This window comes from Pagrus pagrus (assembly GCF_965226575.1).
Source record: "Pagrus pagrus genome assembly, chromosome: 13".
Taxonomy (NCBI): Eukaryota; Metazoa; Chordata; class Actinopteri; order Spariformes; family Sparidae; genus Pagrus; species Pagrus pagrus.
In genome coordinates, this window is record NC_140197.1 from 29,468,215 (window position 1) to 29,495,485 (window position 27,271).

Genomic DNA, 27,271 nt, shown 5'->3' on the forward strand with positions numbered 1-27,271 from the left:
GGCCAGAGGCCAACAGAGGAGTGAGAATCCTCTCACACTGCATGTGCATGAAAGTTCGGGCCTGTGTTTGGCGCACTGTCTTCACATTGCCCCGAAGCTGTGAGAGGTTGGTGCAACTGTACACCACCTAGCACTACAAACGCAGGGCGAGAAAAAGTAGCGTGCAGTATAGTGGAAGATCACGAGGTCATCTGAGAGCAGAGCCACGAGGTCACGGTCCTCCTCCAGATAGTTGCCATAAATAGACCAGAGCCGGCGTTCGGTCCGAGAGTTTTTATGCAAATCAGGAGAGATTGAAGCAGAAAAAGCTCACAGGAAGTGGAAACGCTCAATCGATTTCTTTTTAAAGTTGCAAAAGAGATACATTTATTCATAATGATGTCATCTTACTGAAAGATTAAATGTAGACAGTGATGGGATACAGGTACTAAATACTTTTCACTCAAGTGGGTGCTGAGGTTATTTTTCAAAACAGTCGCTGGATCAGGACCAAAAGTGAATCACTTGTTCTTTGGCCTTTTGACTAAAAAATAAAAAAAATCATTAAAAATCAGCTGCAATGTGGTGCAATCTTTTTAGATTACCTGCCAACTGTGACAAACAAAAACTGATCCTGATATATAATCTTTTAGTTTGAAGTAGGAGGAAAAAAACAACACACAAATATAACAAATCCAGACTCAAGAGTCCCACTTACTGATGTTTCCAGTGCTTTCAGCTGTATCACAGTTTGTTTTCTGAGTTTCTTTCGATAAAGAAACACTCTCCAGCTCTGATATGACAGATGTTACAGAAGCAGCCATGTTAACCTCTTGTGAATCTGCCATTGTTGTTTTAAAACTAGCAGTCTGAACCTCAACCACACCCGTAGCTGCAGTATCTCCTCTTAGGACACCGATCGGTTGAACTACAGCGGTTCAGCCACAGGCGAGGTGAATTTGCGAGCTGCCATGTTTGTTACGGTACAAGAACAGAAAACATGGACTTCTCTCACAGGATTAGTGGACCTTGAGTTAGGATGGTGAAGAGGAACCTTCATATGTAATAATCTCTGTTTCCCTCTTTAAAGTGGTCTTGAGAAGTGAAACAGAAGCTTCTGATGATGACTGATGATGATTAGCAGCTACATGAGTTTGTCTGTGCCGTGCAGCTTGGTTGGCTCGAACTAAATCATCATTTGGAAGTGATTCTAAACAATTCTGTCTCATGAAACATGGAAATGATCTGGTTGTACTTCACAAACCGGCCACAGCAAAAACAGACATCATGTTTCCTGACTGTGAAGATGTCACCCGATGCTGCAGGACAACAGGGGATGAGGTAACTAACTCAGTCACCCCGACTAATACACTACACATGACCTCTACTTTTAATTCTATTAGAGGACAATGAAAAAACTTTGGATGGATAGATCAAGTTGCCTTGGAGAGTCTAAATTAGTCTTACCTTTTCTGAATTTAATGAAGGTGGTCCAATGCAAATGTGGGACTGTGGGCTGCGTGAGGGTGTGCTCTGTTGTCTATCCGGCGTGGTGCGATGATGGATAGGGCTGCCAGCAGACTGGGGTTTCACTAATACCGGAGCCTCTGTAGAGGGACGGGGAGGGATGCATTAATGGATGTGTGTGTGTGTGTGTGTGTGTGTGTGTCTGTGTGTGTGTTTGAGGGCAGGAGTTTCAGTAGGACTGTGTGTTGTACACCTGGCTGTATTTACAGGTGTAAAACACAGCACCGTTCACTTCAGCGTCATGTGTTCAGAGGAACGGGTGATGAATTTTTAACGTTATCCACAAAAATGTGGAGTTAATCAGTTTTAAAATTTCATCTCAGTACTAAATGAGTTACAATATCTTAGTCTGAGATTAATATTAATGCAACATTATGTAATTTTTTTTACCTTAAAAATCGTGTTGATTGAAACCGTAGGGGGCGCCAAATCACACAAAATGGCAATCTCTACATAATGCTGCTTTAACCAAACCACACTTCTGATGGGATGAACCACATATTTACTGTATAATCTACCTTTTATACATGCATTTGTGCTATGAAGATGGAGTCTATTCAAACAGTTTCATTCCTCAGTGATTCTGTTATCTTGAGCTTCAAGGACTAGAATAAAGTGAAATTTGGACATTTTCAGGAAAAGGGGAGGAGTAATAGAGGTTGGCACTAATCATTGTTCCAACAATACTATGACTCAAAAAGTACACAATATTAGGCTGCCAACAAATGGGGTAGGTTTACCGTTTTCATGAGAGGAGTTCATATATATGACGTTCATAACTTGTGGCATCTTTGCAGACATTTTCAGAAGTGGCAGGGGCCATGAATGTTCATTTTTCGGTGGATGCTAAGTGAAATACCGATGTTTTGGGATTGTAGGTCGGGTCTGTCGCCATCCCAAAGCGTCTGTATTTCAAGACTCAAAAATCAACTTTCTTACAAATAGGACCTTTTACTGTATTGTTATTTTAGTCGTATAGAGTTGTATTCGTAATTTCTATAATATGTCTGAGGAAAATGTTATTCTTCTCAACGATCTCATCTTTTTTTTATACCTTTGCACTTCCTGCAAAAGCTTTCCTGCTAGCCTGCTAGCTAGATTGTTAGCCTGAGTGGCTTCTTGATGCGGGTTGCCTCACAGTGATGTTCTCACGCCTTCACCACTTGAACACAAAGCACATTGTGTACGCTATGCTCCATGTCATAACCACGAGCTCACGAGCATCAGCATCAGCATAAACCGCCTGAGGATGATGAATATCTGCACCAAATTTATGGCGACCTGACGGCCGGTTATAAAGACAAAAGTTTCCAAGGAACAAATAACTGACCTCCATTACCAACATCAGGCCCAAACATTTATTGGTTGGACCATAGTGCTTACCTCGGCAGCTGAAAGCAGCATTACTGACAGCCACCTTATATTTCTTCGTTGATGTTGTCTCACGCGGTTGTAGTCGTAAACTTTCATTTTACTGACTGAAAATTGCTTAACAGTTTAAGTATGCGGCGTCCCAGCTCAAGATGGCCAATCTGGGCAGCTGCTACATTGAGAGTTGTTGCGTTATGACTCTGCAGAGTGTAAACAGCAGTATATATCTGTGTGTGTGCGTTTGTGTGTGTGTGTGTGTGTGATTGAAAGCCTCGGCAGCACACCTGCTCGGCTTGGACCAGCAGTGTCTCTGGACCTCATATCCCATTCAGGCGAGCTCCTGTGCGGAACAGGAGCATATGGTGTAAAAAAAAAAAAAAGAGTTCTCCTTTCCTTTGTGCCACTGTTTTATAGAAGGCCCATATACCCTCAGTGCTCCCAGGAAAGCTGTTCCTTCTTCTTCTCACCCACAGCACTTTGCCCCTGTCTGTCTGAGACGCCTCATCCGTGATGGCTTTGGCGGTGTTCATCATCTGACATATGAATATAGACACCCTGGGAGGCAAAGTGAGCGGGAAGAGCCGTCTTCACTCAGCTAAAATAACTCTCTGACTTGAATTTATAATTTACTTCAAACGTGGGTGTCTCTTGGCGTTGATGCGATATCTTTTTTTCTGGGAGATTATTCTCAAAAAAAAAAAAAAAATGAGGAAAGAGCAAATACATTGTGGCTGAATTAGAAAAACATCATACTCCCATTCAGAATGAAGAAAAGCATCGCTCTCCATAATATTATATGTAGGAGTGCTTATTTAAGACGAGGCAGTGGACGGATTATTTCTGCATATGAGATTTTAGGATTGTTGCGCTACGTGCTATTCACTATTGATGTGTTTTCTCATCGATGCAGAGATTTGGGTTGAGGGAGCGCCTCCACTCTGGAGGAACACCTGTTTCAGCCTGCCTCCAGATGGTTAGCAAATCTAAATGCATTTTATATGATGTCACACTAATCTGAATATAGCATGGTGTGCACATCAAAACCTATGCCTTAGGTGGTGACGGTGGCATCCATATGCCATCATACATGAGTACATGTTTACAGTAATGTCATTTTATGGCAATATTTTGCCTGTGGAGCCCGATGAGGGTGAAATATACAACGAGATTACATTCGTCACAATGTTCTTGGATTTATTTACACTTATTTATCTTTTACTCCTCATAGTAGCAGTTACTTTACATATTTTGCTACTATTTGCCATAATGATGTTAAATGTTTTGATCATTTTGTAGATGCGGGAGCTTCACACTGTTTCCCAGCACACATAGGAGCCAAATCAGTTGAACTTAAAGCGATTTATGACACTGTAAGACCCAAACCGTACAGGCTAAGCGTGGGCCGGGAAAACAAAAATGAGCCAGAAAGATGCGTAGGACGGCGACACATTGGATGCATGAAAAGCGAGGCGTACCGTGATGCTGCTCCCACTGATTCTGTTGCAAAAAGAAGTGTCCTACTGTTTGTAGGTAACACATACCTACGTTCATCAATTACTTCTCTGCCAGCGAGCTACATGTGATAACTGTCTGCAGAAGGGAAACATTTCCACAACTTTAAGTAGCCTACTGATGTTCCTGCAGGCGGTTTGTGAGGGGAAAGGGTCGCCCAGTGTAGGGCCCGTGGGTCAAAGTTGGCATGCCATGAGGCACATTTTTGGCTCACTAGATGTTTTGAGCAAAGAATAATGAGTATAATAATAATTTTATGCTGTTTTGTGTCTTTAATGGGGTAAAAAGTCTCTCTAAATATAATCTGAGCACAGAGGGCCAGTTGACGCTTTACACAGGAAGTCAGTCAATTAAGGAAATTTGGGATCCTGGTGCCATTTTGCATCTTAACAATACAAGTTAGTACAATATAATAGGTGTTTGCATTTGGCCCGCGGCCCGCAGCCCACCATTAAGTTGCACTTTTGGCGCTCAACAGGAAAATATTTTGGCACCTCTGCTCTACAGTCAGCAACGTGAACCACCAGCTTACGATTTCAGTTTTTTTTTCAGCTGTGCACCACGCACATAAAACGTGAACTGCCCAGAGTGCATTCGACACATTGCAGACCCACTGGAGTCAATTTAAAAACGCCACCAGCACAGTTAAAAATGTGGCGTTGATTCACAGTGAGATTAGCGCTACGACCATCCCTTTCATGCTACAGACTCATGTGATTGATTGGAGTTTACATAAGAAACATGTTGTAACCTGTTGTAAAAATAATAATTATAATCATGCACTAATCTTATATTAACCATTTAGCAGCTACTCCACAAATAATACTGATTCATGTAACATTCATGAAACACTGAAGCTGAACTCGTCTTGAATTCACCGTCCTCCTCAACACATAATCTACTTCAAAACCACATCCAGCGTCATGCTCTGAAATAGCTAGAACATGTTATACAATCAGCCAGCCAGGCTATGCAAAGGGGAGCACATAAACATGCGTACTTACATATAGGCGGGAGCTTTGATCACTGCACTTCCTTCATCATCTACAGCCTTGCGTGACATCCGCTGTGTGATATGTTGCTAAGAAGCCGATACCCTGGCTTCATAGGTTCACATGTATATTTAATGCCCTCTCCGGTGCATTAGAGAGCCGTACAGCTGAGCTACCAAGTTCCTGTCGGTTCACGAATGTCCACACGTGTTAGCAAAGATTTCTGTGCATTAGCCTGGGAATAGTTACATGCTATATTCACGTGGGTGTGTTTTTTTTCCGCATTCGCTTATCAATATTTAAAGATGTGTAACACATTCCATGAAGCATATTTTTAGGTCAGTCTCCCTCTTCCTCTGCATGTGTGTTTAGCCGAGTTTAGTTGAATTTATGCCTCTTCTGTTTTTAGCGTCTGCATATGTGCGTTTGAGTGTGTGAGGAGCCCCGGCCCCTGTGATCCATCCTCCTCTGCACCGGGGTTAAAGCCGCACACTCAGGGCACAGGGGCTGCAGGAGGGAAGGCGCGGGTGGGCGGCTCATTAGACAGCACTCCCCGCGGAGTGTGAAGGAGAAAAACACCCATTAGCAAAACAAACGATGTGCCCATCGCTCACACAAACACGCCGATTGTTTACCGAGAGCCAGGCGGCCCAGCCCGTCGGCAACCTGTGCCTGCTGGGGGCTTCCTGTCAGAGCACTTCCGGGGTCACGCGTGAGGGTTAGGGATGGAGAGGGTTATCTGGGTTATATACAATACCTTATGGACGCCTGTGGTGTGTTTACAGTATGAGAAGAAGCTAAGAGATAAATTACTTTGAGGTATGCTAAAGAAAACAGGACAGAAAGGACCAATAGTCAGTGAGCTTCTATATCTAATAGTAGATGAAAAATGTAAAGTATGAAGCAAAAACATTAATTATTCAGCGATGCATTAGTGTAAAGCTCCGTGCAGCTGTGCACTTTTTAGCTTACTTAAGCTACAACACAGATTTGAGAGCTGCTGTTTTTCCACGTTGACCTCCATAACTGAAAGTCTGCAGAAAGTTCTTCATGTTTTTGAGGCCCTCAGTAACATTTAGGTTGGTTCTCCAAACTAAATGACTAAACAGGTCATTTGTCATTGCCTTCAGAAACAACACATTTTGAGCATTTTCTGATCCAGCGCCCCGATCAGCAGGGACACCATCATTTATAAGTGCCATCTAAAACTGTTACAAATGACTATTAGAAAAATGATTCATGTCACCATTTTCTGGTCTGCCACCTCCACAGTTTGGTTCAGACAACCACTGGTCATGCTTAAAAGAAAGCAGTGCTGTCTGTTGGTACAGTAGCACTCAGGAGCGCAACAGCAGTCACATGCTTGTTACATTATTTCTACATTGTGCCGGTGCAGTCGCTGAGAGCTGAATCGAATCGATCTGTGTTGTTGAGAAACTCATCTACCATATTCACAGTATGATCCTGGTTGAAAAGGCAGGCGTGTTTTTTAAAATCCAGATATCCAACCTTCATTTCCTGTGTAATTTTAACATCTTGTTGTTTTAATGTCTCAGCCAGGATCTAATAAAGTTGTGATTGAGTGCTTACACCATCTGAACTGTCTTACAAAGTACAAATGCAGCTCAAGAATTAGTTAAAAGTCATATTGATAACTTTTTTTATGTAGACAAATCATTTTTTTTAAATAATACATCAGCAGAGCCTGTAGAAAGATGCAGAATAAAACCCTGAAAACAACGTTATTTATGTTGTATATTAACATTATTATGATTGTGAATCAATGATTTTAAATGTTTGTCAGCTCCAAAATGATTGTTTTGTTTATCTCAGCGTACGAATTCAGACAATTGGTTCCAGCTTCTAACGAGGTTTGTCAGCCAATAGTTGAACAGCGTCGGCATCCTGTGGTGTCTGTTTTGTCAGTGATCAGTAAATGCTAGAAGAAAGTAAGGTTGTATTATTGAGTAACACCTCAACTTTCCATCAAACTATGCTGCACAATGCATAAGGAACCGTGCATCTACGCATGGACAAGAGGCCAGTGCTCGCAGTGCCAGATGTCAACAATAATGGCGACATCCTCAGCTGAGGTGTAACGTTAGTGGCAGTGCAGACTTACTTCTGCGTGGTGATATGGAATAAAGTAGTTTCCCACATTAACATGCTCGCCACCAGGTCTGATTTTATTCATTATATCGGAGAGAAGGCAGAAATCTCCAATTCTCAGAAACAAATACCATAAAATCCAGATGGTTAAATAGCACCACAGGTAATAGGTAAAATATGTATTTTTGATAATGGGGTGAACTGTCCCTTTATGCATAATTATTCAATGAAGTAAATGCTTAAACAAAGCAGGATTTTTAAGGGACTTTAAATGTTTTTTTCTTTTGTCTGACCAACAGTCCAACATCCTCAAAGTCTTAGAAATTGAAAAGCTAGAAGCCAAGAATGTTCAAAATGTTCTTTGGATCCGTTGCATCACTCAATCTGAGTAGACCAGAGACCGTTAGGACAGTTATATGAAATATGTCAGTTGTTTCCTGGTGTACGTGTGTGTGTCATCTGTGCAGTGAAGCTCGTCTCTGTGTGCGAGCAGCAGGCTGGGCGTAGCCTCCTGGGTAATTAGCGTATCTCAGGCAGGTTCGTCTTCCTGACCTCTGACCTCAGGAGTTGTCTTCCAACACTGTGCCTTTCCCCTCCTGCCCCGACGTCAACGCTGTCATCTCCTCATCAATCTCTGCCAAACAAAAAAGACCAAACAGCATTTGATCCGCGGGTAGTAGCACCAGCGCTAATTTGCTATTATGCGTCATCTCCCAGTCATTTGTTTGGCTGACTGACTACACAGTGTGTGTTACGGTCTGCTGGCTCTGTCTGCGGAGTCCTCCCGCCGTCAGGTGAATGATGGAAATAATTTTCATCAGATGAAAATCAGGCCAAGCATCACGCCGCATGTTTTTCTTTTTTTTTTTTTCTCTCTCTCCTGGCTTATTGTGAAGCCAGAGTGTTCTGGAGTCTGGCTGGGTTTTATATTCAGCTTCATTTCGCTCCGTTTCTCCCGGGGAACCTGCTTCAGATCTTAAGTGGAATCACCCAACCTGATCCCCACCCTCGCTGTGGTCTCTATCACAAGTCTTGCAGATGACTAGTTTGCTAGTTTGAGAGAGGTGGTGGGAGGTTTCTCTCTCCCTCTTTGTGTCTCTCCGTCTCGCTACAGCCGGATAATTAGCTGCCGACTGTCAGATAATTAGCCAGGCTGCATCTAATTTTGGTCACAACCTCGGACGATAATGGTCAAATGAAATCAATGGCGTACAGAAATGTGTGGGATTAGCTAAGCAGCATGTGCTCAATTAGCTCATTCCAAATGGTCTGTCCCTATTAATGAGTTAGTTGCTTTGTGTTCATGGCTACAGTCCCATCATCAGAGTGGTCATATGTTTATGAATATCTAAGACGGGAGTTCACAGGAGTATGAGGTGTATTTTTATGTCTCTTCTCACTGTTTCAACAAGGTTCCCGCACAATTTAAAACAGCCCTAGTTACTATTTTATATCTCAAACCGTGTCACCGACTGATACCAGCCGAGGTGTCGAGTGAGAAGAAATGGATAATAATGAGAGCCATTGTGTAGATTTCCTTTTGCTCGCGTCATTTTTTTCCGCCAAACACACTTATGTACAGGTGTTCTGAAAAATATTGCAGAATAGCTTCCTGAGTCGAGCATTTTGTCAAGAAAATGATCTTCACCGAGACATTCGGGGTGCCTGGGAGTGCCATTAAGTTGAGTAGCAAGCGTAATAGGCAGGTGTGACTGAGGAAATACCCCACCTTCAAACTCCCACTGACACCTCCCAGTGCCAGCCGGGGGATTTGGGTTAATGCAGAGTTATAAAGACATTCAGTAGAAACGGAGGATTGGAGGCGTACATCATCATGATGCACCTCTGTGTGATGACAGCCGTACTGTATGTGACGGTAAATCCTTGATACTTATGCATCATTTCCTATTTCTTGCTCACTGAAGACTGAGGGGAAGTATCAGCAGTCATACAACAATTTCCGCCGGGGCATCAGTCTCTCTGAGAGCTAAAACACTGGCAGATATGATTTCCTGCAAAGCTACAGAGAAAAAGCCACCCCGCAGCACAGAGAAGAATAACCGAGTCAGGGGTCGTATTTTTGTAGTTTTTAGCCAGTCGACCCTTTCGATCACTCTATAAATGTTGCTCAAGTCCAATATCAGTATTCTTGTCTAATTTGATTTTAAAAACGTTCTACTAAGTGATTAAAATAGGTTAAAAGGGGCAAGAAGCACGAGCAGTCGGACAATCAGACGGGCTGTAAAGTAGACTGAAAGAAGATCTATTTCATGAGACAGGTGTGTCGGAGAGGGACGAGTAGATCAAGTAGATATAATTATTTGTGGGAATGCTGGACTCTGTATCGACAAGTAAACGAGTCTATGCACCGATCCGATACCACGTGATTTATTAATTAGAAACGGTGCCCTGTACAGCTGTGTGCAACTTAACAGATGTTTTACTGCACAAGTAGCCAACATAAACAGCAAGCATCCACACATCCATAGCACTAGAATGACACTGGGTTAGAGTGCATACCTCAGCCAAGATCCAACATCGAGATTCATGCACTATTCTCTGATAAATCAATAAAAATGTTTAAAAATCTCAAGTGAGAGAAAATGTTTTGGATCCGTCCCTTAATCCGGATCCACATCGAATGTTAACGGGGTCCATTCTGGGCTGGGATCCATCCTCCGTCCAAGTTTCCTGGAAATCAAGATTCAAAATTAATTTAACTGTCAATAAGTGATACAAGTTTTGAACATTGAGGATCGAGGAGTCTCACATCCTGGGGAAAGACGCCTCTATAGACTGCGGATACTTCTGTATCTCTTGTCAGACAGCAGCAGGATGAACAGACTGTGGCCGGGGTGGCTGTGATATCTTCATGTCCTTTGGGCTCTGTGCTGATACCCAACTTCACCAGTATCACTGTTGCTCTGGTCGGTTTTAATCACCCAGTGAGAGATCATGACTGATATTTTAGCGGCACTCCCGCGTGGTTGTGCCTCAAAATAAAGTGTTTTAGATAATTTGGCCAAACTTTTTCTCACTGTTCAAGTTCTTGTTGTGTTTGACTGTGTTATTACTGACAGAAAAATGATGGCCAAAACTACAAAATGAAGAGTTTTCATGAGGGGTTTGAAGTTTGCATCATGTCATGTATGATGCGTCTGTTGGCTCAGGGTGGCTCTGTTTTTTTTAAAGAGTAATTAGAGAATGCGTTTGGCTAAACGGGATGGAACCGGACCAGACGTCTCATCCAAATTCCTGTCATCTTGCCCAAAGGGTCTCATTTGGCGGACAATTTTCCCCTCAGGCTTCCCAGAGATTTCACATTTCCTTTCGCCTGTGAGTTTTGGTGGGGGAAGGGGGTGGATGCACGTTTGTGCGCACATACCTGAGTGTGTTGTGTATGTGTTTCCCCGCCACACTCCCCTATGCACTTTGTTCCTTTGGTATCTTTTGCTGGGGAACTTTGTGTAACATTAGTATTCCGACAACATCGCAGGGGTCATGCGATCTACGCCCCGCTCCCTCCCAGCAGTGCATCTCGTTGCACCCTCCTCCTCCTCCCCCCTTTCTTCCTCTCCCCTTCCCTCCCCCTTTCTCCATTTTGTGGGCTGCAGCACTGCATTAACTAGAAGCACGGGGAACAAATAAAAATAGATGGGCAAAGTTGTGAGATGTGAGCCCTGAGGGACGCACTGTACGGATATACATTTTCTGTGCGCATTTGGAGCGGCCCTTCTCGTCAAAGAATATTATCCCTCCCCCTCCACCTCACCTCACCCCTCCCATCTTTGGATCAAGGCAGTAATTCAATTGGGGATAGACAAGAGCAGGATTTCCTTGATGCTTTTTTTCCTTTCCCTATAAACGGGTTGTCTGCCTGTCAGCATTGATAATGCTAGCCCGTGCACACTGCGGCTAACTCTTCCCAACCCTGCGCTGCCATTCTCCGTCCTGCCCCGGCATTGAGGAGCTTCTCCATGATTTACTCTATGCTTGTCTGCCCATCTGGCTTTTTTTTTTCTCATTGGCGCTCTCTCTCCAGAGGACCGGGCTGCCCGTCTCTCATTCTCTCCCGCTGATCTGTTTTTCTGTTTGACAATCTAAGCATTGTCCATCTGATACGTCTGTGTGTCCACGGCTATCTTTCCATCTGTGGAGATGGGAATGAAATGCGATCTGACAGGAGGTTGGATTTACTGTATGCTACCTTCCAGTCACTCCGTCACCCCCCTGATCTCAGCTGTTTGATCTGAGTATCTGAGCTGATCCATTCTGCAGCATATCTGATCAGCGAGGCCCGGTTAAGTTATGGTCAGAAAAATAAGCCGATCCGCAGCAGCAGCAGCCAGTCCGAAGCTATTCACATCATCAGTCAGCTAACAAGGACCCACATAAGTAACTGATGTACAGGCTGACAGGTGTGATCGACCAAAAACCTCAACGCCGAGTGTGGTCGGTTTCCTCTGAGAGCTTCATCTTTGAGATTTTTATTCTGACAGCTTCTTGACAGTGTTGACTTCAGAACTGTATCTAGCTCTCAGACATGCTGTTATCATTTTTCTGAAATGTTCAACATCATGTTAATGGGTGTCAGGAGGATGTGACAAGGTGTGGCAAACATCACAGCTGCACTTAAACTGCACTCAGCTAAGGTTTTTTTTTTTGTCACTATAATTCAGAGCAAAGATCAAGAGTCATGTGAGGTTTGAGAGTTCACACATGTGATCCCTATCGACTGAGAGTTTAGCTTTTCACCGGTATGTCTAATTATGTGTTACGTTAACCAAAGAAATGATTTTTCTTCTTGTATCATCATTTCCATTAGTGGATGTTTTACATAAGCGGGGATTTCAGAAGGTTAAACAGGAGCCCTGACTTTGTAGTTATGAATATTAAAGTTTGAAGAGTGAATACGTTTTCTGGCTTTGGAAATTTTCTACCTTTCAAAAATGATATGAAATATTTGGAAATGTTTCATCCTTGTGTAGACAATAAGTTACTCCTCCAAAATACTGAAACAAAAGTTATAATAATTTTAACAAACATGTTGCGTCTGCTCAGGTAATAAAACTTAGTGACTGAGAGGAATGCTAAAGCCCAACAAATCCAATTTCCCATTTTGTGATGCACATTTCATACAATTAAACAACAAGTTAACTTTAATTTTGAGCACCAAATACAAATGAATTATAAATGAATAATGATTGTAGGACTACCATAAAGATTTATGGTAAGATTATGGTGATGTGTGTACCTTTCTGCAAACCACAGAGATGTTGAAACTGTACGTTTCTTCTTCAACATTTTTCAGTTTTATGTTGTAACACTGTGCTTACAGTCTGGTTAGATTTAGGCACAGAAACCACTTGGTGAGGGTTTGGAAAAGATCAGGTTTTGGCTGAAAACACGTCACGTTAAAAAGTGGTTTCACCTCGACAAATGTTGGCACGCAGTCTTGAACGGTGGTCTTTGGCTTGGATCACCATCCCCTTCCCTCCACCTACTGACGTGAAAGTCAGCCCATAAACATGAACGTAAACATGATACGGCTGCAACTAATGTTTCTGTCATTGCCTGATTTTTTTTCTCGATTAATCCATTAGTTGTTTGGTCTATGATCAGAAAAATGTTGATCGTGTTTCCCGAAGCACAGGAGAATATTCTCACAATGCCTTGTGTTGCTGACAACCCAAAGACATTTAATTTACGGTCATAGAGAAGTAAAGAAACCAGAAAATATTTACATTTAAGGAGCTCAAATCAAAGAACTTAAGAACTATTAAAAAAATACTCAAACCGATTAATCAATTATTAAAATAGATGCCAACTAATTGATTAATTGATAAGTTGTCACAGCTCTAGAATGTGATATAACACACTGTAGAATTGATGATACAGTAATTTGAAAGTATCTGTGGTGTGCAGAAACGTCAAATAGCAACATTTCATTGTGACGACTGGGCTGAGGTTTCAGGTTCGACTGTAACACTTCATAATGCACATTGTTTTCAGCAATGTCCAATGTTTCTCCAAAAATTGCAACGAAAAGGTTCCCAACTGCATCGACCTGTCCACCAGTACAATGTAGTCAATATATAATTGGCCCTAGATATCCTCAAGGTTGTTCCATCTCCATTATTCAAACAATGTCTCAAATTCTTCTTTTGTGCCAATCACTGGATAGTTTCTTTTGTCTCAAGGAAAAGAAGAAAAGAAAAATGTAAATCTGGCCTGAATCGTGAAAAAACATGTGGATGTTGTATCTGATAGAGTTGCAGAGTAGAGCAGGAGTCCAAAACAAAACCGTTAAACGAAGAACAAGAATGGAGAGAGCGAGAGTAATAGGCTGCATCAGAGTGGTGAGGAAGCTAATGCCTCTTGAGACTGTTTGTAAGTGAGGGAGGCCTTTTGGATGGCGAGCTGACTTCAGTATGTGCATTACTCAGCCACATAAATCTGGGAGCCCCCGCCTCGCCTGCCTGCTTTGGTTTGGCTTTAATTACCTGAGCTATCCTGCACTCACCACCAGCACTTCCCTAATGGGGCTGCCTCGCTCGGGCATCACTCACACTCAGTCCGGCCAGCTGGCAGGATGGCCTGGGGGGGGGAGCCTGGCCCTCCTATTATAACTCCAAGTCTGTGGCCTGACACACCTGTAGTCTGAGTGTGTGTCTGTGTGTGTGTGTGTGTGTGTGTGTGTGTGTGTGTGTGTTGCTGTCCATCTTCTCAGCTGTCACACTTACTTTTGCAAACAGGGGAAACACAACGTTAATATTTCTCTTACAAACTGTCCTAAAATATTAACAGCTGTTTGTTTTCCAGCTGACCAGGACCGGCCACTAATGCGGCCTTTTCCATTATAACATTAAGCACCAGGTTAGTTATGTGTCCTTGGGGGGGGTTCCTGCTGTCAGTCAGCGACATGTCACGTCAGCATCACCACTTGTCAAGTTTGTGTGCTTTCATTCTCCTTGTATACAGCTGCCTAACAATGTGCCAAGAGCTTTCAGCGGCCCGACTTAAAATGCATCGTCCCTTTTTGTTCCCCCCCTGCGTGAAAAGACACAGGCTGGACTTGGTATGAGCTCCTCGCGCTCCGGCCGCCGCTGAATGACTCACGGTGACCTTGGAGATTATTGCTATACTAGACAGAAAAAATGCTATATGTTTGTCAAGAGCTGTCTGTCATCAATGAGCTTTTGTGTTGGCTATCGATCGGCTCCTGGGCAGGACACCGGGGTTGATGGATGCACAACAAACAGACTCTGCATCGCCAGCAAGCCGCCCAGCCAGCGGCCCCCCTCGCGATGAGATGTCAAAGTCCGGGAGGCTGCCGCTCGCCCCTCACGCTCGCTCTTCCTCCCTCGGATGTGATTTCGCCCAAGTGTTGGCCCCGCCCTCGGCCCTGATGCAGAATTGAGCTGCGGCCCTAAATGGCGATTCATTAGTAAACATGAAGTGGATTACTGTAGTTTAGCCCTGCTACCCATGCGTCGATAACGGGCCCTGATTGCTTTGTAAAATGTTGCGAGCTGCTCGCGAGAGCTGTGCCACTGTATCTGCAGCGTGCACATATAAAGATAACAACACAATTCCCCTATCAGTTGACCTGGTTTCTCTTCAGTTAGCAAGCTCCAGCCCCCAGGGTGCAATTGAGAGCGCCTTGGTCCGATACTGGATACAACAGAAATGCCAGGCGCGATGCAACAATCATCATCCCCTGTGATTTTGGCGATTTTTCAGGAAGTGAGCTACCACTGCTACATTATTCAGCCTCTGTCTCTCAGACAAGAGAGAATGGCATTAAAGTTAATTTCAGCGCGGCTCCAGCTGGTGCTGTTGCATGCAAAAAGAAGCTGCGTTGTTATGTATTTTTATTGTAAGAGGAGAAGCAGCAAAAGGCTGTTGTGAAGTGTTTGTTTCCCTCTCTTGACTGGCTTTAACCCTGCCCGGCTGCAAAGCGTGGACACGCCATGAGGTCAGACTGATCGATCTGCTTTGATATTTTATAGACCCCACTCAGCTTCACCCAGTATGAGCTACCCGGTATTTTCCCAGCGCAGGATTACTAATGTGATCCACCTGTGGCCACCAGAGATCTTAAACAAACAGACATCATCAGCAGCTAGACAAGGACACACACAGAGAGAGAGAGACACACACAGAGAGAGAGAGAGACACACACACCTCCAAACAGACAAATCAGGCCGCAGCAATTGACCTCCACAGTTAAACGCCTTACAAAACAGAAAACATCGCAAAATATAAACTGTGAAATTTTTACCGCCTGTAACCATCTTTCTTTGTAGTTTTTACTGTCACATTATCCCGAAACATCTGGGCCAAGAGTGTGTGCCACTAAACTGTGTGATCCAACAACACAGGCGAGAAAAAAAACAAAAAAAAAACATCAGCCATACTGTGCGTTTCACAGGTGCTGGACTGGATCCAAATTGCTAACAATTTTTCAGAGTTTGCAGACTCAATAACACTTAGAAGGATACAGGAAAACAACAGCGCCGGACATGGAGGGGAGGTCTGGCAGATTACAGGAGATTTGTCGGCCCCTGGGAGTTCTCACTCAGCTGATGTTGACAAAGCAGGGCTGATGGAGGGTGGTGGAAAAAACTAAAAAAACAAAAACCTTTTGGAAGAGAAGCCCGTTCATGTACAGAGGCCTGTGCATGATACATTTTGAACTTTCTTTGTCTTTTCCCTGTCAACACCCTCTCCCCCTCTGCTCTTGCACCAAGGGTAGAACATCAATGAATAATTCATCAGTCAAATCCAAAAATCTATGAAATAAAATCATTTGTTGCCCTATAGTGTGCTTGACAGAGAGATTGTTTATAAGGGTGGTAAAGCAGGACTCGAGCGTTGGTAACAATCAATAGTCTGATGGAATCCCGAGGCCCTCGCTTGTTGCCAACGCGCATCCAGACTGAGACATCAAAACAGCTTTTGGTTTTCTATCCTCTCGTTTGTTTCTGCACAACATTCTCGAGCCAGATGGGCAGTTGAGACGATTTTTCATTGGTCGTTTTTGCATTTGCATTATTTATTCCTGCATTAAAAAAAAAAAAAAAAAAAAAAGCCCTTCTCTCCACATCTTGAGGTTGTCATTAGCTGCAGTATGTTGCGCCGATTGCTGAGAACAATTAGGATAATAATGCCGTGACCGATCGTAATGGTGATAATGATAATGAAGAGATAATGATAAGAAGGGATGGAAATGACTGTAGCAAATAGGGGTTTGCTGTTTTTAGTATGAACCCCGCAACAGACAACAACACGTTTTTCTTTACACCAATAATAATAATTATTATAATGATGATGATGACTCAGAAATCACCCCTCCCCCCCGTCATCCAGCGTTCCCTTCACTCCCGCTGCTTCTCATTAGAAACAGAAGGGGTCACGGCACAACTGCCAGTCACATCACCAGGAGATACTTGTACCTGAGTATTCAAAGTACCTGTGCAGTAAAATGTCCCTGATTGTTGTACTGTTCTACATGATCTCATATTTGATTGATTGTTTGGTTTGTGAGCGACGTCGTCTCTATGACACACGGCCCGAAGTGACACCTTCACAATGTGTGTTGGGTCCGGCCGACAGTCTAAACCTTTAAGCTTATTAAAGATACTTCAAAGGAAAAAAGCAGCACGTCTCCGGAGCCATGAAATGTTTTTAACATGAAAAATGATCCTGGAAAAAAGAGATCAGAATTATAATAGTTGCCAATTAATTTCCTGTTGATTGACGAATTGAATAATCCACTAATTGTTCCATCTGTTGTTGTGTAATCTGCTGGATGGTTTCATTTATAACAAGCATCATATTTTATAAGATCTTCACATGTTTTCGATGCAGAAATCGTAATTGTATCGTTTGTAAAGTAACAAGTAACGAGAGCTCTCTGATGAAGTCGAGATGTAGTCCAGTAGAAGAAGAAAGTGGCGTGCAAGTTAAGTACAAGTACCTCAAGTTTGTATGTAAGTACTGTATTTAAATGTTAAAGTAAACGTTCTTAGTTACATCCCAGCACTGCCCACACCTCAACCCGTCCCTGCAGCCTGTGAGTGGTGAAAAGTTCCCAGAGCCGATGACTTATTAATCTCTGAACTATACGTGAACAGGCCGTTGCACTAATGAGGACTGATTAACGAGAGCGAGGAGACGCTGCTCGGAGAGACAGAGTGTCGAATGAAGGGAAGCAAAGGAAGACGGACAGAAGTAGAACTGGGAAAACCATTTTTTTCTTTACAGGCGTTGTGTTCATCCCCTCTGCCCCATGCATGAACTGTTAAGTTGCAGTCACAACACAGGGCCTGACCCTAACCCTTGGCTTAAAATAATTAAACCATGTTTTTTTTGTTTTTCTGGAGCTGATCATGGAAGTAGTGAAGGAGTGAGACATCTTACTTCCTTCTCATCTCTGTTGAGAGGTGCACATGTGCAGCACCGACCAGACAATCACATGAAACGGAAGCAAACATTTCAATCATCGCAGAAGCAAGTACAGATTGAACATGATGGTAACATCATCATTAATAAATGGTACATTAATAGTTAATTAAACTTTAGTTAATAGTAATTTTACTGTTAACAAACAATGAAACGCTTTAGTTCAGCAGTTGTTCAGTGTAAAGCAGTTTTTTCTTAAAAATCTCACCACCTTCAATATTTAACTTTGCAAGGTTACATTTACTTTATTATTCCTTATTATTACTTTACTCAAGTACAAGTCTGACGTCCTTGTTCACGCCACTGTCTCCTTCTCCTCTCCTACATCGCAGAAGGAAATGTTAGACTTTTTATTTCACTGCAGTCACTTCATAGATTTAGATTTGTGCACGCAAAACATATGAGTTTATAAAATGTGATGATCAAGCTCTCAGTCAATTGAAAGAAAATTACTTGGCAACTCTTCTGATAATCATTTAAGTCATTTTTCATGTAAAAAAGTAAGGATTAACTTCTTTTCCTGCATGCAGTACTTTTACTTTCAATACTTTAAGTACATTTTCCTGACTATACTTGCACACTTTCACTAAAGTATTATTTTTAAAGCAGGACTTGAAGCAGAGTGTTTTCCCCTGTGGTATTTGTACTTGAAGGATGTGAACGCTTCTTCCATCACTGGAGATTTGTAGGCTGTCCACATACTTTTGTCCATATACTGAACATAATGCAATCAATGAACAGCCATGTTGTCGAGGTCAGAGATCAGCGCCGCTGTGCGTCTGGTGCTGTGTGTTGTTCCTCATTCGCTCCCTCCCACCTCCAGCTTTTAGCCCTCGCAGCAGAGAGCGAACATCGTTTTCTCTTTTAAATTCAACAATTAAACCGGAGCCGCGTTACGAGAAAGAGAAAGACCACCGAGAATCCTCCCGTCGGAGGGGTAATGTTCTCCCTGCTGTATGTAGGTGTGTATACATTCTGTAGATAGAAATTGGCCCTAATCGGCCCGGCGGCTCCACAACAGAAAAAAGAGGAATCCACTTAGCAACGTGGCTAATTTGCATAGCTTTGAAGAAAACAGGGTCTGTGTTTAGTCAGCTTAGATGGCAGAAGCAGGAAGAACGTCGGAGTCTGACACTCAGCGGGAGGCGAAGCAGCTGGCTGACTGGTTTGTTTGACGTCGAGGCTGGATGGATGACTGGCTGGCTGCACTGGTGCTGCTTTGATGTACACGGCCTCACATCACACTGTGTTTATGGAGGTGCAGAGAAACTGTGGCTGGTAAACGAAGCAAAATATTCCCCCCAAAAACTATTTAATTTGTTTGCTGCTGTCAGGAAGGAAGAAGAATATCTTAAGCAGCGTTCAGACCATTAAAGACGATAAGGGAGTTTAAAAAAAACAGAATACGGAGCTGGAGGACAATTAATTATTATCATCTCTTAACCGTTGGTGGAATCATATCATGATATAGTTTTACAAAATGTTTATGTAAAAAACATTAATGGTTTCAGGCAGTAATAGGCTCTGCAAGGAAAATAGCATAACAGAGAGACACAACGCTGTTTATCAAGTGTTTACCTCTAAAATGCTCCAGAAACAACCAGCCGACCGAGCCGGCTAACTTCTGGTTTAGCGCCCGGATAAGTTGCATAGAGATGAAATGATTTAATCTGATTGGCTCAAATTATGAAAGCCAAACAAGTCTTTTCAGGCGGTTGTGAATGCATCCACCTCTTTAAATCTGTTTTTGTGCGGCTTAAGTGTTCAGTGGTGAACGTCAGCTGGTCTGCAGGTGTTATTACCTGTGGATGGAGTAAAGCTAGCTGTTTCCTCTTGTTTACAGTTAAAAGTGCTAAGCTAAACACCTCCTGAGTGGCATGAATCCTTTTATCATTGCAGTGATTATTATTAATTATCTGCAGTCTAATCAACATCAGGATCAGTTCACGTCTGAGGCTTTCTGAGGACAACTAGTGTCATTTTCTACTATGAAATATGTCATCATCATTCCAGAGGTGAACAACACCGACTCCTTCACACTGATTTCTCATAAAAAGGCTAATATATCAGCCAATCATAACACCCGGCGTCTTCCTCTGTCTGCTGACCTCCTGTCTTCTGTCTCCGTGTCTCTTCCAGCACACTGGACTTTGATTTAAGATCTCTGCAGCAGTTTATGGTGTATATATCCTAAATGGACATTTTAATAGGCTTTTACTTTTTTTTTTACATTGTATTGTGCAATGTAAGCAGTGATCATAAATTATAATAATTATAATTTGTTGCTGCCGGCTGAAAAACCTCGCACAGTATCTCTGAAATGTCAAGTTTTCACAAAGGGAAACAGCCTCGTTCAGACGCTGACCGCCACCGCCGCCGCCGCCGCGTGTGTGAGGAGCTGAGAGGATAATTAATAAATGTTTGGGTTTGAGTTTTGCATACCTTAAAGTACAAACATCACATTTTGGAAAAATAACTGCAGGATTTCATTTTTTTCCGACCTCTCCTCCGCTGGATGGTCTTAATGAGCTCACGCTGTGCAGACGAACATTGCTCAAAACCAAACAACTTATTTAATTTCAGATTGTAGTAGTTGAAGTCCTCAAGGATGCCGAATATGTCAGGCGGGGGGTGTTTTTTTTTTTTTTTTAGGAACCACAGAGGTCTTTAAAATGATGCACAAGACATCTAGAATATTTCCATTTGTTGAAATGGTGCAGCAATAAAACACTGAGTGTCGGGCCTGAATATTTCATTAAATGTAAACATCATAAAGCTTCGATTAGGAGCTGAAACAACATGATACAGAATACTATAGTGCAGATGCAGTGTGACGCTGCCAGACAGCCACACTGTGGATAAAGACCTTTGCAACATCGCATCTACTTACATAAAAGAGGGAAATGGATGTTCAGGGAGTCAGTAGCATCTGTTAGCTTTTTTTTTAAAGCTGCAGTATTTAAGAATTTTAATTGAAATTAATTCAAAAATTAACTCAAATTATCAGCAGAATGTGGAGGGATGACACAATGTTGTGTTGCAGAGAAATCTACTGAAGTTAGCATGCTAACCAGCTAGCCCAGGGCCTTAAAACCTCGTTCTCTTAGAGATCTGAAGCTCCTGTGCTAGCGGTGTAAGCACCAGCACTCCCTGGTAGTCCGGCTAGCTGCACGGCTAACTGAGCTAACAGTAGCTACAGTAATGGATGTATAAACAGAGGACAGTTAGCAGCAGTTAGCAGCTTCCATACGAGGTTCATTCCCCACGTGTTTATGCATCGGGGGCTTAATAACCTGGACAGTGAGGGCTCTGTGTCACAGCTCAAACAGGATAACGCTCTGACAACTTTTAGGTATGTTTGTTTTTTGTTATGTTGCTGATGACAACATGAAAGTGTCTCCACCCTTTTTTCTGTTTACTGCTCGCCCAGGGAGGCCAGGCGGCTCTTTCATGTATCTTTAAAACCATCGAAGAACGAGCCGTTATTGGCTGTCAACAAATCAATCACCACCGATTGGAGCCAATCATTTTCTCTCTCTGACGGTGTGTGGGTGGGTAGTGTGTGGTGCTTGTAACTTATAAGTAACATTACTTTCAGATGACAGTAATCAGTACTATGTAATTCATTACATTTGGGAGGTAATTTGCCCGACACTGATGAGAACAGACGACCGGGTCAGGCTGTCTCGTCGAGTGCGTTGATGTATTGTTGTTTTCCCAGGATAACAAAACTAAGCACATCTGCATCCGAGCCTGCTCCCATTTTTCTTCCTCCTCTCTATTTTTTATTCATATTCAGTCTCTTTGCTCTGGAAACAGCCATCAGGCTCAGAGGCAATTTACAGTACCTTTGAACACGTCCTTAACGGTACCATCATGCGTCCATCAGTGCCACGGCGAACACGATTTTATTACTCAATTTGATTCCATACAAGGTTCATTCCCCACATTTTTTATGCATCGTGGGCTTAGCTCAGGCAGAAAATAATCTGGACAGCGAGGGGCTCTGTATTACGGTTCAAACAGGATAAAGCACTGACAAATTTCGGACCGGAGGACTAGTGAGCGGGGAGGACAGGGAGAAAGAGAGATTAAGAGCTACACCATTATTTACCTCCTCCTCTAAGGTGCAGGATACTCTGTCGTTTATAAATGTTGGTAGCTGTTATTGGTTACCTCGCAGGCTTTTGGGGAAAGAGGAAAGGAAAATGAAAAAAAAAAGAAAAGAAAAAAAAAACTTTGGGAAAGACCCAGGAGGGGGTTCGATACAACTTTAATAATGCGTAGCAGGAGCTAAATGAGCCATTCTGCGGTACTTTAAGACGTCTTCCCTCCACCCATCCCCCCGCCTCGCCCCCCTCACGGTCTCAGGGCCTGAATTATTAAAAGTGTTGTTTTCCCTTATTGCATTGCAGCAATGTGCCTCGTTGCTAGAAGTGAGCAGCACATTCTGGAGTTTGAATGCTTAAAGCGACCCACCTCCAACAGCAGAGCCAGGGGAGGAGGCCGGAGAGCAGGCGGCCGGGGGGCACGCAAACAAACACACACAAACACATGTATCTAAATAGCAACAGTCACCTATAATGTGGACATCACGCCCAGACGGCTTTCTTTCACTCGGATGTTAAACAGGCTGTAAACAGAGAGCTTTGTGAAAAGGATCTAATCGTATTAAACTGTATTTCATTACAGCATGTAGGGCTGCAGCTAACGAATATTTCCATTATTGATTAGTCATTAAAGAAATATTTCACTGCTGGAAAGATGGCACAAAAACCAGGCTGTCTCTGCAGCAGAAGGACAGAATGATTTTTTTTTTAAATCGCTGCTCCGTAACCAGAGAAAACGAGCTGTGGTTTGTTCCCTTCTGCTCAGAAAGGTAGAAAACCTACGATAACCAGAATGCACTGCGGCGCACAGGACACATTTACACTCCTGTTATGCTGATGGGTGACGCACAACAAGCTGGATGGTGTTCGGTTGTTGGCTCGTTGTCTGTTCAGTAAAATATGTTTCTGAAAACAATGAACAGGATCGTGGTTCATGTTCGATCAGCACCGCAGATCAGCCTCTGTTTCACAGTACAGAAACAATATGGCGGCCACGTCCAGTTTGCTGTCTCTCTCTGTTGCAGCCACAACATGCTAAAACATGTTTCTGACACACTTTGGGAGGGAAACAGGCAGAAGATTCAGACAGTTGGATCAGAGTTTGAGAGGGAGATGGGCAGCTCTCTCTCGAGGTCCGACTACATTGCCTGTGGATGCACAGTTACAAAATATGGAACAACAATCAGTAGTTGATACAACAGCTCCAGAAAGACTTCACGACAACGATATTATCACAATATCCACCTGCAGTCCGTCTCCTCCAACAACGATTTTTTTTGCAGCAGTAGCCACACATGGTCGTAGCTAGTTAGCTAGTTGCTGCGTTCTTCTTCTTTTGTCTTTGTTCTGTTTCATGATGGATGGCGACCAGTGTTCAGGTGCATTACCACCGTTGACTATAACAATGTGAGAGGAGAAATGATCTAAGAGGATCTGGAGTCTTTACACAATAGTGTTGTATGTGTATTATTAACACAATATCAATATTTCATTTTTTTAATATCATGATGATCATCAGTATTGGTATAACGTGACATCCATAATACAAAGCTGATTGCAAAGCTCCAGTTAAAGTCTATAAAATACCAGAAAATGGAAAAAATGTGATTTAATTTAATTGCATTTTCACCAATCAATAACAAAACCAAAACATTTTCCTTTCAGTATTAAATAAGACAAAGAAATGGAGCAGATCCTCGTAGCTGGAACATTTAGCATTTTTGCTCAACTATTTATCAGCTTCTTAATACAAATCAACATATGTTTACACCCATAAATGGTGTGCATTGTGATGTTTCTAAAAACAACTGATACAAAGTTGCCATCCTGTTCATCTCTACTCAAATGTAGATTCTCCTGCAGCCTTGTCCTTTTTCTTTATATATACAGACACTCAAATATAAAAAATAACAAACTTTTTTCACATGTTGTATGAAAACTAGGTTTTTAGGACTCAAATATCATCAGAAATAACTTCATGAGAGTGTTGGAGTGAAATCAGTGCATCATCTCTGATGTAACGAGAAAAATACTCGACTGTCTGCGCTGAGCGCTGAGCGACTCCAATTTCTCAAGTTTATCCCATTTCATCCAAAGTATAAATTTATGTTTTCTTCTTTTGGAAAAAAGTTTGAAAAGTGGTGAAGTTTAGGGTTCAATATCGGCATTTAGAATAATTTATAAGCAGCAGATTCAATCCTGACATATTGGTAGCAGCATCAGCCTTGAAATCTGTCGGCCAAACCCTCCATGTATGTTTGAGATAAGAAGCTCTGACTTGCAGCCAGAAGAAAATTGAGCCAGACTCAACCGGGCATCACTCTCTTAATAAAACAATACCCTCCGCTTCCCTCCTTCTGCTCTTGCAGGTATTGTACATGTTAAATAATTTGCCGCCTGTAGTTAAGCACCTTGTTCTGAAACGTGAGTTTAAAAAAAAAAAAAAAAGACTGAAGGAATAAGTTGTAGATAATGCAAAGTAGACTGCAGGTTGCATTCCTCCACCTCCTCCTCCACCAATGCACACTTTAATCACACAATTAATAATTAATCAGAGGTTGGGCTCAATGCTGTCGAGTCTGCAGATGAGAGAACACCCAACTGCTGAGCAGGGCCCTAAAAAACGCAGGATTAACAACCAAAAAAAAAAAAAGGATCATTAACAGCTCATCGTGAAACCAATACGCAACACATCATCAGTTTAGGTTCGATTTTATTAAATGGAAGAAAACTGCAGATGCTCCAGTGGCGCAAATATGCAGGAGGAATCAATTTTTTATAAACAAAAATAAAGAAATAAAAAAAAAACCTCACCGGCTCCACAGCTCTGCAGAGCGTTTGAGGAGGTGGGGGGGTGAAGCTGTCTCTTCTATGTGACATTTTCTACATGCAAATATGGAAAATGTGATTATGTGCTCTGCATGTAAACACCATTAATAACAGCATAACTAACTGGTGATAGAGGAATAGGTCAGCGACGTGTCTTTACCGTGTTATCTAACAGCCGCTGCATTGATTTCAACGTGTTCGGCTGCTGTGGAATTGACCAGAACAAACAGCAGAGATCACTTTGTTCAATTTATTTATTCCCACTGATGTATTAAATATGTTTCCAATACTGTTAGCAGAGAGATCAAGAAGTCGTTGCTTTATATCCTCCTCCTCCTCTCTTTTTTTTTCTTCTTGTGTGAGTCAATGCATGTTCTTCCCAGTGTTGCAGCAGAGAGCAGAGTGTTTACCCAGCTGTAATTACAACATGCACAATGACCTCATTCTGCTGTGTCAGTAGCGGTAATGTATAGCCCCTTGATCTTAAACTGCAAAGAAAAAATGGTATGCACTTATTTTCAATATGCTGACTACATTCCCGGCATTTTTTAGACATGGCCGTGACGGCGGATCAGAATTTGATATAAGCACTGCTGCTCCTATTCGTCTGACGAGGTCTCTCTGCCTTAATATGCATTCAATAATGTGAAATGATATTAGCTGTAGGAGCTCATTGACTGTGCACTCGGGGTCTCGCCGTGTCTCTCCGTCTCTGTCTGTATCATGCTCTTTATCTGTTCCTCTTCCACACACACACACACGCGCACGCACACACACACACACATGCACACACAGAAGAAATGGAAAGAAAAAAAGGGGGAGGCTTGAACCGCGGATAGCAACAGCAGCAGAGCAATCACACTGAAGAAATGCCCCCCACGCCTGGCCCATTAATAACAGTAATACGCACACCGCGCCCAAGCCAGCACTGCCGAAAGCACCACTGACACTTTAATGGGCATTTTTTACTTTTGTTTTTAAATAATGCATGTGCTGCTTGTCAGCACTGCTTCACTCCACCCCTGGTGTGCCTTTGCAGCGTTCCTTTGTGCAGAAATTACAATGGGGACCTGTGTTTTCTGTGCTGCCTGCTCCATAAGCTGCATTCATCACATACATGGGGATGGCAGCGTGCACTGCATCACACTCCTGGGGATGTGTGTGTGTGTGTGTGTGTGTGTGTGTGTGTGTGTGGGCACACGTGCATGTGTGTTTTGTTTGCGGAGGCCCCTCATTGGCACTGAGCTAATTAAGAGTGTCTTTGAGAGGGTGAACTGTGTGCAGAGGCTCAGTGGCAGTGGACACCACTTCTTTAGGAGGGTTCATCATTTACATCCTGCAGCAGGTTGACAGGACGCCAGCGTTGCACCTGTCACGTACGTGTTGTTCAAATTGCATTTATTTATTTCCCCCCTTTGATTTCAAGCCTCATATAGACCCAAAGTAATCCAAGAACTGTTCCCTTCCAGTAGTAATGAAACAGAAACATCCAGCTATGGAATAACATACATATATACTGCTGTTAATTCATCGCTGTATATCGTCAGCAGCTTCTCATACCCAGGCCCCAAAAACAAACAAAGTGAACAATCACTGTTGTCGTCTTGTATCTGTTTAACTTTTGGCCAACTTCCTGTGTGCATGAAGTGGCTGTTTGCACTCATGGTGTGAAAACGATGGGTTTTATTTGTCCTGTGTGATTCATTGGGCCCCGGCGCCAATCCTGGATGTATCACCCGTTTTTAATCTTCGTCATCATGTCACATTTTTGAAAGCTAACGAATGAAACAGTATCTAACTCCAGACTGCAGTATACTCGGAGTACGCGTAATAAATCCCAGGAACAGTTTGACTTTTCTCCTGACAGAAGTTAGAGGAACAGCTGTTTTTCCTCAATTACCAAATCAGGACTCGAGGTCTGCTGAGATTAAAAGTGCGGCATGACCATGACGAGCAGCAGCAACAGTTTCAGACCGCACATAAAAACAGATGTGCGATAACAAATGTCCCACGATCAGTTTAAACATACGGTACTGTAGCTGGGTTACGATACGGCTGCATCGCTCGCTTGTGCTAAACGTCGGCTGCTATAAATCTCAATAAACCGCCTTGATTCTGGATTAGGAGGGCAGTTTGTTATCTTGTTTGGGGAGAGATCCGGTTGAATCACATCGTTTCAGACTCAAAGCCCAGAGATCTTGTCTTTGTAAACAGCAGAGCAAGAGAACAATGAAATTATACAGAAAAATAAATGGAAAAACTTAAATTTCACCATGTTGGTGGTTAAAGTTGTTTCACTCTCTTGAGATGAATTCTAACTTTTTTGAAAGTGAATTTTGTTAAAGTAACTGTAACTGTAGTGACAGTATTTTATTT

At 42.6% G+C, this 27,271-nt stretch overlaps 1 protein-coding gene across 8 annotated transcripts in view; it reads left to right on the forward strand.

The window, feature by feature from the left end:
• Positions 1-27,271, forward strand: part of LOC311268360 (RNA binding protein fox-1 homolog 3-like) — a gene marked incomplete at its 3' end in the record, with an annotated part of 442,215 nt that overhangs the window by 267,992 nt on the left and 146,952 nt on the right. The window lies entirely within an intron of this gene.